Below are 17,052 nucleotides of genomic sequence, written 5' to 3' on the forward strand. Positions count from 1 at the left end.
GAGGTTTGCAGTCAGGAATATTAAACTGAGCCAAAGAAGCGCACTGACCCTGTGACAGGTGATGATGATGACATGCTGATGTCATGTGCATAAATTATACCTTCGGATCCAAGTTAGGGGGTTCAATCTGTTTATTAGCGGCTTAGTTTGGTAACAAAAACAATTTGCTGTATGTTGTCCTGATGAGCCCATAATAAGGGCGAAATCTAGATCGACATCTCTGCCGTTGCTTATTTGTGACCATAGGAGCTTTAATCTCAGTCTGCAATGACTTGAGTGTCACACGGATGCCTCCTAGTTTGGAGGTGATGTGTTGGTATAATTTATGCACATGACGTCAGCATCATGTGCACTTCTTTGGCTCAGCTCAATATTGCTGACTGCAAACCTCTTAACTGGTGTTGAGCAGGACAGAGACAATGTGCTCGCGTGGTAGGCGACATTTGTTGCTAACAGGTTGTGCAGCAATTGCTGGGTGAGTCTCAATCTGTGCCTTGCTTCCCAGTCAAGTTAGGGGGTTCAATCTGTGTATGTATGTATAATATATGAGACTTATAATATTTATTGAGACTAGACATTTGTTAAAAAGTACATTGAAGTAAAAATGTGAGTTTTAATCCCAAAATTTAGCTTTTAAGCTCTGTGGTGATGACGACTGTGCAGGTAAGTCCAGTAACTTCTGATTGCTTCTGGATATGAAACCATCTATCATTAAATAATTTATAATGGTGAAGGGATGTGGAACAGTCAAGTATTTAAGCAAATAAAATTCAGGCATTCTATTTTGGAAGGACCCGTTATCTTAGCGACGCCTATGACAAACAAAGTGCACAGATACAGCTTATTTAAATGGGTTTATAGTTTCACAAAATGAGGCCTACTCGGGATGGTCTCTGGGTCCACCTCTAGCCATAGGACTCCAATCAAATGCGACACACAGACGATCACCAAGACAGATTGTCTATGAGAAACTGTCTACCAAGAAAGACGAATTCAGATCATTTCTTTGGTTTCCAACATACACTACCGGTCAAAAGTTTTAGAACACCTCATTTTTTCCAGTTTTTATTGAAATGTACACAGTTTAATATCTCAATGTACTCTGAAATTAAGCATAGAACAAATAAACAATTGGAGATAAAAAAGAAATCACAGAATCATTGTTTAACAAAATTTAATTTAAATTTTTGACTCAGCAAAGTACCGTAGCCACCTTTTGCAGATATAACCGCCGAACACACTCGTGGCATTCTTTCTACAATGGAAATCAAATATTGTTGGGGAAGTTCTTCCCAACACTGTTGCAGAGGTTCCCACAAATGTGTTGCACTTGTAGGTTGCTTTGCTTTCACCCTTCTGTCCAGTTCATCCCAAACCAGCTCGATGGGGTTTAAGTCTGGAGACTGCTGGCCATTCCATGATTTGAAGCCTACCGTCTTGTTCTTTTCCTCGAAGGTAGTTTTGACATAGCCTGGAGGTGTGTTTAGGGTCATTATCTTGCTGTAGGATGAACCCCTGACCAACTAGGCGTATACCAGAGGGTATTGCATGGCGCTGAAAAATGCTGTGGTATCCCTTTTGGTTCAGGGTGCCAGTCACTCTGTGCAAATCGCCGACTCTGGATCCAGCAAAAGAGCCCCAGACCATCACGCTTCCTCCTCCATGTTTGACAGTTGCTGTCACACACTGAGGAACCATCCTTTCGCCTACTCGACGGCATACCATAACACTGCGTGATGAACCAAAGATTTAAAATTTTGATTCATCGGTCCATAAGACCTTCTTCCAGTCTTCAGTAGTCCACTGGCGGTGCTTCATGGCCCAGGCAAGCCTCTTTTTCTTATTTTGCCATCTTAGCAATGGCTTTCTTACTGGCACTCGACCTGTCAAGCCTGCAGCTCGAAGTCTTCTCTTCACAGTTGAAACTGAGACTTGCTTACTTCGACCAGTGTTAAGCTGTGCTTGAAGCTGTTGTCCTGTGAGCCACCTATCTCGCAAGCTGTTGACTCTCAGAAACTTGTCTTCTGATTCTGTTGTGGCTTTGGGTCTGCCAGACCTCTTCCTGTCAGAGTTTCCTCCAGTTTCCAATAAACTACTTCCTGCAGTGCAATATTGTCCAAATAATGCTTCAGAGGGTGTAATAACAGTCGATTCCAATACTGCTTTTATACAGACAGGGGGTTTGTAATCAAGTAATCAGCAGAGGTTGGGACACCTGTAGGAATTGTTTGCATCAACTTTCAAGGCTTAATTTACTTATTTACTTACATTGCTGCAGAACAGCTGTAAGTTGTTAACCCATTACTTGTTCCCTGAAGAAGGCCTTTTTTTTACAATATAACTGTGCAATTTACATTATTTTCCCATTTTTGCTAACCTAAACTTTTTTTTAACCTCGAGCAGTTTACTGCTTATCTTTGTACCATTTCAGGTTATTCATTGTGGACATTAAACTGCGTAAATTTCAATAAAAACTAGAAAAATTGAGGTGTTCTAAAACTTTTGACCGGTAGTGTACAGTAACTTAATGAGATATATTGCCTATGGTAAATTCCCCGTTTAATTAGGATTTGGGGTCAAGCAATCCAGGGGAAATTTTACAACATCCTAGCGAGGGTTCTACACGAAATTTCCACTGGCCGCGAGTTTGACCCGTGCAACGGTTATTATTCTAAAACACGAATCACGCACCAGACCGACACTCTCATGAAGGTAACAGGCTTAATAATTGAGCAGAGGGAATGGGGAGAACAAGGAGGAGGAAGACACCCATCATAGTTATTTGCTTTATACAATTAACGCATGCACTCATGAGCTTAAATTAATTATTGTGTTACCATATCACATTCACACGGCAAATGTTCAGCCATGGCGAGGTCACAAGACAAAAGCTCATGAGTCCATTGAGTCAGTGCTGTAGTTTGAGGGGGGAGCTATGGCAGGAAGAGATTGTCTGGCGGACCGTAGCTGGCTTATGGGTCTGTGGGTCTGTGTTCAGTGGGGCTGAAGTCTTACTCACAGCCCTGCAATGCAACCAACTTCCACACTCTCTTCAATCTCATTCCTTGCTCTCGGTCTTTAAAAACAGCTGTTCACCACCATCTCGATTCCTCCCCCATCCAAAACACTGATCGTTTCTACTCCCCTCCCAAATTTCCAGTTTTTCCTTCCTGAGCCTACTTCTGCAGCCATCCTGTCCTGTTGTCATAGCACTTCCTCGAGCCTCCACTTGGTATACAAAAAACAAACCCAAAAAAAAAACCATGCAATTATGTATTCTAAAAGTGCTGTTGGTAACAACAAAAAGTGATTATTGTTGACATACAAAAAAAAAGTAGGAAAAGATTGCCATTTATCCTTGAATCGATTTTCTTTTGGACTCCAATTTACTACGTCAATGACGAAAACATGCATGGGTAATGGTCAATTGACCCCTGTGATCCTATACCCAAACCATATTGACTAAGATTTGGTACCCCAATAGAGTAATTATTACTTAATATTATGTTAGTATTTTAGGAAAAAATGAGTTATACTTACAAGTCAGGAGGTGAAAGTTTAAGACAGTTTGCTGCATACCATGTGCTCAGCATGAGGTGTCGGCCATTTTGAATCAGGCTAGGTCAATATCATTCATGTCCACATTTTAAATAATAAACAAACACAAAATCAATTAAACTAAATAATATCTTGTTTTATTTAAAACTTTTTTATTATTAACTAAGTATATCATAAATCATTTTCTTACGTGTGTGTTCAAAGTAGCCCTGTGATTCAAAGTAGCCCCAGTTTACGGTAACAGAGAAACCCTTACAACCAACATATGACCATCTTCGCAGTTCATTTGGCTGGTTGGCGATGATCACCGAACATGGGAAAATATCACCATTAATATCTTTCTCCTTTAAAACTAGTCGTATGTCTGCTAAATTAAACTGACTCCTACTGTATCCCAATTCCTTGGAATAAATGTCATGTCAATATATCTTACAAACGTTGCAATCCACACTCACTGCACATTTTAAAACTGCTTTGCATGTTGACACTGAAAGCACTGCTGACGTAGAGATAACGAGAATAAAATGTTCAAATTTTTTTTTCCCCCACCAATTCAGAGCTCCAATGATATAGCGATTTGTCACTTGCAAGGAGTGCTTTTTGAAAAATTCTGATATATATATATATATATATATATATATATATATATATATATATATACATATATATATATATATATATATATATATATATATATATATATATATATATATATATATATATGTATACACAACAACACAACATGCATTTTAAGGCCATGTTCCCTGCTAGAGCGGGGGTTAGCCTTGCGGTCCCCATGACAATCTTCTCCATTTTGCCCTATTTTCTGCATCTCTCCTTGTTAACCCCCTTGCCCGCATTTCTTCTTCCACCATCTTTAGCCAAGTCTTTCTCGGTCTTCCCCGTCCTCTACTTCCTTCTACATTAACTTCCATCACTCTTCTCAACCAGTCACTTTCATCCTTCCTCAATACATGACCAAACCATCTCAACCTGTTCCTCTTCACAGCATCAATCACAGGCAATATTCCCAGCATCTTTCGCAATTCATCATTTGTCTTCCTCTCTCTCAACGATACTCCACACATCCATCGAACCATTCGCATTTCCACCCTTTCCAGCCTTCGTTGCTGCTCTACGTTCATTACCCATGTCTCGCTCCCATAAATCATAACACTTCTCACACATGCAGCATACACCTTTCCCTTCAGCTTCAGCGACACTCTCCTCCTCATCAGCACGCCACTCAGTTCCCGAAACTTCTTCCATGCACATCTCACTCGAGCAACCGTTGCCGAGTCTGATCCACCTTCTCCATTCAGCATGTCTCCGAGGTAGCAAAATGTTTTCACACCTTCCAGCTTCACGCCGTCTCCAAGATCCAACTCAACATTTCCTCCATCTGCAGCTCCCTCTGTGCACACCTTACATTTGAATGTAGCTGCCACACTGGTTAATGACCCTCTCAGACCACTACATTTTTGATGAACCCACTCAGCACACATTGTACATTGAATGGAGTTCACTCCGACACCCTTCCTGCACACAGCACACGGCCACTTCCCAGTTCTTTCCACCTCACCACATGCTTTACCACTTGCCATCACCTTTGTCTTTCCGATATTCACCTTCAGACCTTTTGTCTCCATACATTCCTTCCACTTGTTCATCTTTTCCTTCAGTCCATCCATACTTTCCGCAATCAACACCAGATCATCTGCATACAACAACTCCCACGGTAAACCCTCCTTTACGGTCTGAGCCAGCACCTCCATCACAGCTACAAATAGTAGTGGACTTAGTACCGACCCCTGATGCACTCCCACCTTCACCTCAAACTCACCACTGTTCCCGTCCTTCGTCCTTACAGCTGTGCGTGCTCTTTTGTACATTGCCATCACTACTCTGATCAACCATTCCTCCACTCCTAACTTCCTCAATGCCCATGTCAATACTTTGCGTGGAACCCTATCGAATGCTTTCTCCAGATCAACAAACCCAAAAAACAACTTCTTCCTCTTATCCATGTACTTCTCCTGCAACTGCCTCACAATGAAAAGCGCATCTGTCGTTCCTCTTCCTGGCATAAATCCAAACTGCATTTCGTCGATCTTCACTTTCTTCCTTATCCTCCTCTCCAACACCCTTTCCAATACCTTCATTCCATGCTCCAATAACTTTATCGCTCGGTATGAGCCATACTCCAGAGGGTCACCTTTCCCCTTGTATAGAGGGACGAGGGTACTCAGTTCCCAAGCCACTGGAATGCGGCCTTCTTTCACCACCAGATTACAGATCTCTGTCATTCTCTTCACGCCCCAACTTCCTGCTGCCTTCAACATATCTCCCACAACTCCCGTCGGCCCTCCCGCTTTTCCACTCTTCATTGCTTTTATCGCTTCCTCAACTTCCTTCTCAGTTATCTTCTCTGCCGGTCCTAAAACTGGGTTACTCTCTATGTTGCCATCCCATTCATTCTCTGTATTCAACAGCATTTCCATATATCTTTTCCATCTTCCTTTAATTCCATCTGGGTCGACAACGATTTCTCTTACTTCATCCTTCAAGCAACTCACCCCCATCACATCACACCTCTCTTTCGCTATGTGCTTTGCAATCCTGAATACTGCTTTCTGACCCTCTTCCGAATCCAAGCGTTCTCCGAACATTTTCCTACCTCTTTCTTTGCAGCCTTCCTGGCTGCCTTATAACTTTCATGCTCTGCTGTTTCTGCTCCCGTACCCTTCGCCTTCTGCCACTCTTTGAACTTCTTCCTCTTCTCGTCAATCCTCTTTCCAACCTCAACATCCCACCACCATGTTGCCGAGTTCCTCGGTGGTCCTTTTGTCCATCCACATACCTCACCAACGGCTCCCAACAGACTAGCTTTCATTGACATCCAACCACTTTCAAGCTCAACCACATCATCCTCTACCCTACTCAGCCTCTCTTTTAATGCCTCCCTTACTGTCACCTCTTTCAACCTCCACACCTTCATTCTCGGTTGGTACTTCACCCGCCGAGCTCTCCTCGCACCTTTCACCCTTATGTCGCAGACAACCAAGTGGTGCTGTGAAACAGCCTCCTCCCCCGGGATCACCTTTGTGTCCCGGAGGTGCCCCCTATCTCGCCGACGCACCATCAGGTAGTCAACGGTTGTCGTCGACCCACCTGACGTGTATGTAACAAGCTTATTGTCCTCTTTCTGGAACTGAGTATTACAAATCAACAAATCAGCTCCATCAGCAAATTCCAAAATCCTTTCACCTTCTCCATTTCTCACACCATATCCGTAACCCCCATGAACTCCCTCAAAACCATCCATACTCCTTCCCACATGTCCATTCAGGTCTCCTCCCACCACAACAACTTCCTCATCTTTCACGTTTTCCATCAGCTTCTCTATCGCACACCAGAACTTGTCCTTCTCTTCATCGCTTCGACCAACCTGCGGAGCATATCCCGAGATGACGTTCACCAAGAGCTTTCCAATCATCATTTTCACCAGCATCAACCTATCACTCACTCTAGTCACACTCACCACACTGTCTACAAACTCCTCAGAAAACAGGACACCAACACCATTCACGCCCTCCGGGCACCCTTGCCACACAAACTTGTATTTCTGTCCCTGCCTACCCTTCACCATTCTCACACCACTTCCCTTCCATCTCGTCTCTTGCACACAACATATGTCCACTCTTCTTCTGACCAATACTTCCACCACTTCTCCTGATCTCCCTGTCATTGTCCCCACATTCCATGTCCCAAACCTCAGAAACCGATCTCCACTTCGGGCTGCACCCTGCCCATATGTACTTGTGATTGTCATGGTTCTCTTTTTGAGGCAATGTTTTTTTTTATGGCCGGATGCCCTTCCTGACGCCAACCCTCTTAGTCGTCTCTTACGACACGCAGGGATACGGTGTACCTATTCTGACCAGGGTACACACTGGGAAACGTTTAAAACATGTAAATTCTGGGGGGGGGGGGGGGGGCGTCAGCATCACGGCTGCGGTTTAAACATATTCCAACAATATCCAAACAGAACGATGAAAAAACAATCCGGGAAAAGTCTCCAAGCGAGAACGTGGATTTGAGAAAGAAGGAGCAGAGGCGGAAGAAAACGAGATACAGGGGGCGGGGCACAAGCCGAGACGAGGAGGAGAGCGAACAAGCACGTGTCCGGGAGGAGAGAAAGAATCAATATAGAATTCTTTGTCTCAGGAGGTGAGGTGAGGGGGAGAAAACAAAATAAAAGAAACAAGCAATACAGCGAAGGAAATAACCCAAACCGACAAAACACCAACGAGGGGAGGGAAGCCCCAAGTCACCAGGCCGCGCACGAGGTACGACTCAGAAAACGATTAACTACACACAAGTTTGCACGAACCACAAACCAACACCAACTAGAAACACACAATAACACGTACACAGCAAAATAACCAGTGGAAATTTGACAAAGACAAGAATGGGAAAACACTCAAACTTCGATGCCGTGGAGAGCTCGAAGCACGCCTCACTCGCCCGAGGAACCCTATATTATATATATATATATATATATATATATATATATATATATATATATATATATATATATATATATACACACACATCTCTTGAGACCTAGAGGAGAGAATTGGTGACACACAACAACAACAACAACAACAACAGGCATTTTAAGGCCATTTTCCCTGCTAGAGCGGGCGTTAGCCTCCTATGGACACAAATAGGCAAAGGCAGAGATGTCGAGCTAGATTTCGCCCTTATTATGGGCTCATCAGGACAACATACTGTAAATTATTTGTGACCAAACTAAGCCGTTAATAAACACAGGTTGAACCCCCTAACTTGACGAGGAAGCAAGGCACAGAATTGAGAGAATTGGTGAAATGACCCTAAATCAAGGTGAAACTAGAATGACACTCGGTACAGGGCATACCTCCACCAGGCTGACCAGTTTACGTTTTGTATCCCACTGACAGGCCGGATCTGGATTCGGACCTGAACCAGAATTTAATCTGCTTGTTCTCGTCATTGAACCAACTCGTCCACCAAATTTAATCACGACTTGTCCACAAGCTTTTGAGATCGTGCTATACTCTATATATCGTTCTTGGCCCCAACTCTCAATGATGAAAAATCACTTAAAATAAAATAAAATAAAATTCACATATCCACATTTGGATTTAAACCAAAATCTAATTCCTCCTTGTCCACCAAATTTTATCTGAATCCATCCATATCTTTGAGATGTGCTGTTCACAGACAGGTGTGAAAACGTAACCGCCATTCACCTTCGGTTTTTTTTTTTGTTTTGTTTTTTGTATACAAGATCGAGGCTCGTGAAAGAGCTAACATTAATCACACAAAAAGTCAAAACGACACACAAAAAGTCAAACCGACACACAAAACACAAAATAAGGGGAGCAGTAGACAAGATGGGGAGAGAGGGGCAAGGACACAAACACAACATTTGAGAGCAAGGACATCGAGAGAACTATGGGAGGGAGAGGGCTTGGGGGGAGGTGGGAGAGGTATAAAACACATGGACACTGCTAGGACTTCCAGGAAAGAAGTTGGAATTTCAAAAAAGTGTATTTGGGGTAAAAATTATCGGGGGTAGAAAAGATCAAGGTTTTGGATGGGGGAAGATAAGAGATGGTGGTGAACAGCTGTTTTAAAGATCTGGAGGGAGGAGTGGGATTAAAGGGAGTGGGGGAGTTTGTTCCAGAGGCGGGAGAAAAGGGGAATGAAAGAGTGAAGGTGAGCAGAGAGCCTAGATTTTGGCAGTTTAACCATAAGAGGGTTGCTAGCAGATCTTGTGCGACCTGTAAGAATATTTGGGTGACAGAGCACAGAAAGAGCTGGGGGAGCAAGGCCGGTGAGGAGTCGGTCGAAGACAAAGACCACCAACCTGCCTGCGGTGAGTGAATGATTTGGTGCTAAAATCGGTGAGCGAGTGATTTGGTGCTAAAATCGGTTGCATCGGTGGTGGAGGTAATAATCATATATTATATAGGAGACATTAACCTTGTTACACAACCTTGAGGATGCTCTGTCCAAAAGCAATTACCCTTTATTTATTTGGGGTTAGGTAGTGACTCCAGTACCACCATTTGCACCCCCACCCATGATTATGGCTCAATCTTGATGCATCAAGGGGTCTCCTCCTATGTCTAACCTAATTTGTGTACTGGCTTTCATCATTTGGCAATACTGTATAACCTGTTTTCTATTTTTATTTTGTGTCATATTTAGCATCTACAAACTTTTTCAGCATATGAATTGCATTAAAATTATATGTCCACCTGTCCTTTGTGTGAATATTATACTCTTTTATCCATTTACACAATTCCTCGTATAAAATATAAATGTACCACCAACCACCGACTTGATTTGCTACATGCATTTAAATGAAATAAAAATCACTCCTTAATGCCAAAATAATATTATTCAATCTCTAACCTTTGTTGCAATTGTATACAAACTGACTATCCATTCAATCTTCACATAAGAAAACCAGAACAGCACGCGGTAGAGTGCATACCCTCGCCAGTCTGAACAGTTTATGTTTTGTATCCCACTATTGACAGGCTGGATCTGGATTCGGACCTGAAACAAAATCTAATCGACTTGTTCTTGTCACCTAACCAACTCGTCCACCAAGTTTAGTCATAACTCGTCCACAACTTTTTAAAAATATGTTATATATCGTTTTTCGCCCGATATCTCAACGGTGAAGAATCACTTATGAATTAAATAATTCTCGTATCCAAATCCATACTCAGACCTTCGCTAAAATTGAATCGATTCGTCCTTGTCACACACCCAACCTGTCCACCAAGGTTCGTCCAAATCCGTCTACAACTTTGAGAGATATCGTGCTATGTATCGGTTTTAGCCCGATCACTCAATGGTGAAGAATGGAATGGGATGGGATGAGAAGTGATGATTTTTAGATGAAAATTGATGATTTTAGAAGTTTCACCTCGAGTTGACCTTTGACTTTTTGACCTTAAAAATAGTTGGTTTCCCAATTCAGTGAGGCACTATGCAAATGCTGTTAAATTTTCAAGTCAATCAGATGAAAATTGATTTTTCAGATGAAAATTTATTATTTTGGAAGGTTTGACCTTGAGTTGACCTTTGACATTTTGGCCTAAAACAGTTGGTTTTCCAATTTCGTGGCTCAATATACAAATGCTGTTCAATTTTCAAGTCAATCGGATTAAAAATGGCTTTTAGAAATTCGACCTCCAGAGGACCTTTGACCTCAAAATAAATCGGCTTCTCAACTGTGACGACCTCTACAACTTGAAGTTTCATGGCGATCGGTTTAGAATTGTGACCTGTAGGCCGGTGACAAACAGACAAACAAACGCAACCGACCAATATACTTGAAAAATCTTCGATTTTGCAAGTAACAAACATACAACAGGGGCGAAAACATTAACTCCGCCACTGAAGGTGGATGGAGGTTATTAGACAATCTTCTATTCAACAATTTATGGAGACAATCTGCCATAACATTCATACAATTGTAAAAAAAAAAAAGAAAAAAAAAGTTAAACAAAAGACGAACATGCATAATGTAAGCCTGTTTAACTGAAGTAACGTGTGCATCAACAGTCTGTGCCTATAGATTTCAAATAAATTGTTTACATAACTGAAGCAATCATCAGATATGTGGAGGATGGAATTTTAATTAAAATAACTTTCACATTCCTTAGCAGCTGCATGCGCCATGTGCATAAATATAAGCAGTTTTGTGGACAACTGCATCCTGGAGTTGCTGGGGAAGGTTGAAGGACGGAGCAGAGGAAACAATATTGGAGAAAAGGCGGTAGAAAGCAGTGACCACAGACCTGCCTTGATGTGAAAGAATGCTTCGGCCTCATCGCGAGAGATTCCAATAACGTTCAGATCCTTACATTCCACAGAATTCAGGAGACACAGATGTGATGCTGGGGCACCAGCCCATAGGGTAGAGCAGCATTCCATTGAGCTATGTATGGATAAAGGTGTTGTTGTCTGAGTCGCTCTGATTTAAGGGAAGATTTGTATTGATGGAAGATGCCCAATCTGAGGCTGGTTGTATTTTATACTAAACATTATATCAGTGAGGCAATGCGTCAATGAGTGGTTAGAAAGAAACAAATATGCAAGTTTTTTGTTACTTATACATTTCCTGGGTCAATTTCCCCACAATTTGCTTTACCGCATTATTTTCACATGTGGAAGGTAAAGTTCCCAACAGAAACTACCAATTATTAAGCAAATTGATGTTAAAACATGAAATGACGGCGCTTTAGGCAATCAAGCGTCACATGTTCGGGAGAGAGGCGGAGCACGTCTTGGGCCTCGCCTTTGTGTTGGAGGTTGATCACAGCTAACAAAACATTTTCACAACATTCCAAAAAATGTTGTAGCCAAATGTTATGAAAACATTTTGTAGGGTTTTAAGAACATCAACAAAACAATCAGGAAACAGCGTTCTTAAACCGCTTGAAACATTGACATATTATGCTAATTTGTAATATCACAAGGTTAAAAAAAAAAAAGTAGGAATGTTATTCAATATTTTGACGTTTTTAAAACCATAAAAATTGTTTTTATGAGGTTGTAATAACATTGTATTGGCTGAGATGCTGTCTGAAATTGAACCATTTGTATTTAAATAGAATATTCCATATGAAAGAAAAGAAAGAACCACCTTTAGAGGCCATTTTTCCCCACAGAGCAGGGTTGGTCCTTTTTTGGGCACCGTGGTCCCCTTTTTGAAGCAATGTTTTATGGCCGATGCCCTTCCTGCCGCCAACCCTGTTAGTCGCCTCTTGCGACACACAGGGAATTACCAGTGAACTGGTACTCAATTTGCCGACCTTGGAAGGATGACAGGCTGAGTCAACCCCCCTGTTAATTCAGTGATCGACCGGGATTCAAACCCAGGATCCTAGGATCCCAAGCCGGCACCCTAACCGCTAAGCCAACACCAGGCTGCAGAATGGAAATTGATATACAAATGGTCCACAGTCTCTGCTGGGATACATTGAATGTAATGAATGGTTGCACAACCCTGTACAACATTAAAGAAAAGAGGGCGTTTGGCCCAACATTGCAGTGGTGCACTCCCAAGTTAATTTTGATGCTGCTGTAAACATTCTTGATGTTTTAAAAGTCTAAACCAATCTTGATCATGTGACCCAACCTGTGTATGTGTACATGTGTATGCACACACTATTGCTATGCAAATGTAGAACAGAGTGCCCAGCTCCTTCTGGCTGTGAGGGTTTCTGAACAGCCTTGGGAAAGAAACCACACAAGTCAAGGAAATGCAACAAAGCTTTCCCTCACTCCATTACCAAGCCACTTGTATAATGAATGTCAGAGGGATATTCCATCCACAACTAGAACGGCACTCAGTAGAACGCATACCTCCACCAAACTGAACATTGTATGTTTTGTATCGCAATGATAGGCCGGATCTGGATTCGGAACTGAACGAAAATCTAATCAGCTTGTTTTTGTCACCTAATCAACTACTAAAGTCATAACCCGTCCATAACTTTTTTAAATATCATGTCATATGTCGGTTTTATCCCCATCACTCAATGGTCAAGAATCACTAACCAGTCTCTGATCTGGATCCATATTCAGATCTTCACCAAAATTTAATCAATTCTTCCTAGTCACATACGCAACCTCCCCATAAAGTTTCGTCCGAATCCGTCCACAACTTAGATATCCTGCTATATATCGTGTTTGGCCTCGTCTCCCAATGGTGAAGAATCACTTTTAAATTCTAGTAGCCAGAAACGAATCTTCACCAAAATCTAATCATTTCATCCTAGTCACATACGCTACCTCTTCGCCAAATTTTGTCTGAATGCATCCACAACTTTGAGCTATCCTGTTTGCAGACAAACAGACAGGGGTGAAAACATAACCTCCATCCATATTTGGTGGCGGAGGTAATAATGATATTCAAAATCGATATATATGGGATGAGAACTGAGGTCAGTATCATAAAGTGCACAGACTGGAGGTAATACAAAACAGTGAAAAGGTTTATGCAGTGCCATCTATTTGATAAGTTGAAATGCTGATTATAAATGTGAGATACGGGATGGCGAAATGAAGAGTTGTGGTCATCTCGACACTTAAGATAACCCTGCAGCACAAAGTCATTCCCATGGATGAAGTGGCATCTATACCCTCAACCTCAGCAACCCCAGGTACGAATCTGCAACTAGCACGAGCAGAGTTCTGAGAACAAACCAGAGTAAAAGCCTTGTGGATATTGCAAATATGTAATGTTGATGAGCAGCTGTTGTTGTAAACAAACCGTGCGACCTGCAGTGCCACGAGGTAACACAGACAACCAGTGCAGGTACAAATTAAATCGGCGAACAAACACGCCAGTGTTTTTCATGCAGCCCCACGTCACTCACCCTTGGTGCTGGCTCGACCCGCTGGCTCTAATTACAGTCATTACAGCCCCCCGACTAGACCAAGCCCCCGTGGATCGGCTGCCGAGCTCCAACACACCGCACGACTTATAGCCCGCGGCGTCACTCGCCGCACTGCAGTCTGTGAAACCCACGGGATCGCAAAAAACCTCCGAGGTATGGCTAGCCTCGGGCAAAACTGGGTCAACGCATGCAGCGTAAAAGTGCTGCCACTTTGCCCGGTCTGCATCAATTCGCAAGTGGCGAGGCACAACTGAGCAACCGTCGAACCACTACTGAAATGAACCCAGTGAGTCTTTATTATGCTGTGTATTGATGCTCCCTTTCTCGTAGCAAACAAGGGAGGAACCATTAAATGAAAAAAAAGAAAGAAAAAAAAAAAGAGGTCGATGGACCTTGGGGGAAATTTTTTTAAAGTGCGCAAGTGATAGAATACATGATCGATGAAACCAAGGGCATTCTTCGGACTTCACCTGTACCTGGAGCTTAGAAAATGGCAGGGCATTGATATATGATTGATTAAGTTCTCCAACATGGAAGAACGCAGCCCAATTAGGGCCTCTTGCAGTGCACAGTTAACACACACACACACACACACACACACACACACACACACACACACACACACACACACACACACACACACACACACACACACACACACACACACACACACACACACACATTATATATATATATACATACACACACAAAATGCACAGATAACATTCATGGCATCTTGACAAATTTTAAAACTATCTTATAGAGCCATCTTTGCCGCTTTGACTCAGATTCATCCAAACCATTTTCCACCGTCAAGTGCGACCGTCGCCTGCCCGGGGTCGCGGCTCCAATAGAGCGCGCCATTCATGCCCACGCCACGTGTTTACGATGACCCGAGTGAGTATGTTTGCTTAACGCTGTGTACGGCGCCCCATCCATTGGGACTCTATGCCAGATCCAGTGCTGGATGACAGGCAAGGAAAATCGCTACCAGATGGGAACGCAACAAGAGTTTATTCTGAAGAAAGGAGAGAGAAAGGGAGAAGAAGAAAGTGTAACCAAGATGCCAAGGCCACTGCCTGGAAATGCAACCACTTCGTGCCTTAGTGTCCCATGCTGAAAGGCACCTGACACCATCGGCGATGTAAATCGCTTGTTGAAATCAAATGGATTCTGTGGGAATATTCCCTGGCAATAAGAGTGCCAAAGTCAGCAGGGCTCAAGCTCCTAATAAGAAGTTGGTCCAAAAAAAATACATTTGAACTAAGGCATACTATATGTGATTATATATCTGTATATTACATACTGGGAGGATAGTTTAGAGGTGTATGCACATCACTTTTGAGCTGTTTTGCCCGAATTCAAATGTCAACCCAGATATAAATTTGTCACCGTGGTGTTACATGAATGGTGCATCACTGTGCGCATCATCACATGCTTGAGGTGGGCTTGGCCTTGATGTTTTTCCCTTGGCTTGATGTTAAGCAGCAGCACTTGTCATTAGATCACAAGGTGTCATTCACAAAGTGAGCTATCTCCAGCACCCTGGAGAAATTACAATTTTTACCCCCTTCAGTCGAATGTCAGGCCTGGTCAACGGTCCATGAAAGACTTTCGTCAAAAACTGCCTCCACCTACTCCACAAGGTGGCAATAATTGGGTCCGTCAAGTTAGTACTAATATCCCCTATACATTCTGTGAGACATGACTTGTCACCTATGCAGCAGATAGTTTAGCACATGAACCTTGTTGATCAACCTTGGAAATACTTTATATATATATATATATATATGTATATATATATATATATATATATATATATATATATATATATATATATATATATATATATATATTTTAAGCAAACCTCAAACATCTGAAGTTCAACATTCTCACAATGGAACAATCCTCCTTGCATACATAGGAACAACGGAAGACAGGACAAAGCACAACAAAAAAAAAGAAAAAAGACCCAGCTAAAGAATTAATGCACTTTTTTTTGTCAAATGTCAAGCAATTAAAGAGCATCATCGGACACAAAGGAGGAAAAGCAGAGCATCTGGAGTTACGGAATACTGGGTGGGGAGTAGCACGACCTTGGAAACAGCAGAAGCGAAAATAATTGTATTGTGCGAATAGCAAAACACGACTCCAATGCCCAAGAGATGGTGGGTTTTTAGATGCTTAATTTTTAAGAATGAGTTGTGCACTCTTAAGGGTAATATGAGGGTTTAGAGGTGAGGAGTACAAGGACAGTTGGGAATTAACAGCGGAGTGCGAGTCGTGGAGATTCTAAAGGAAATAGGATGTACGGTAAGGAGGAGCCGCTATCAGCTTTGGAAATCCCCAGCAGTAATGAGAAGCTGCATTATATCCATTCCATCCTCGGGGGAGAAACTTTGTGGACTACTCCCTATATGCACAAACCTTCGTGGAGGAGAGGTATAGTAGGAGGGAAAGTAAGGCAAGGAAGGGGTGACCCCGACAAGCACACGGGATATAAAGGGTGGGGGACACGAGTGTGTCCAAGGAACACGATGGTAATAAATATTGTGAAAACACAGGAGAACAATTGCAGAGGGTCTCGCGCTGGCCAGGGACCGTACAGTTCCCACAGGAAGGGTTAAAATAAGTTCCTGACCCGATGCTGGCGGATGTCCTGCGTCACCTACGTGAGCTGTATCGCCAAACCGCCACCCTTCAACTCCTTCCCAGTCTTCATCCTTATCGGTCATGCCCCAAAACAGGTCTGAATAGACTAGAGGATGAAATAAGTGAAAGCAAAACTTAACTTTCCAAAGAGTCTACTTTATGCAATGAAACATGGTCTACACAGACAATATAGGGCGAAGGTAGTTATGGATTAAATAAGCATCATAATGGCAATAACAAATGCTTTCAAAGTTCAAACCCCAGTGGCTGTCAAATATAGATAAATACCAGTGCATACCACTGCATGAAAAACAATTATAGCATGAACTATGCATGTTAAACATGCATATACAACTCATGAACATAA

Source organism: Myxine glutinosa, chromosome 8 (genome assembly GCF_964187855.1).
Source record: "Myxine glutinosa chromosome 8, kmMyxGlut1.1, whole genome shotgun sequence".
Classification (NCBI taxonomy): domain Eukaryota; kingdom Metazoa; phylum Chordata; class Myxini; order Myxiniformes; family Myxinidae; genus Myxine; species Myxine glutinosa.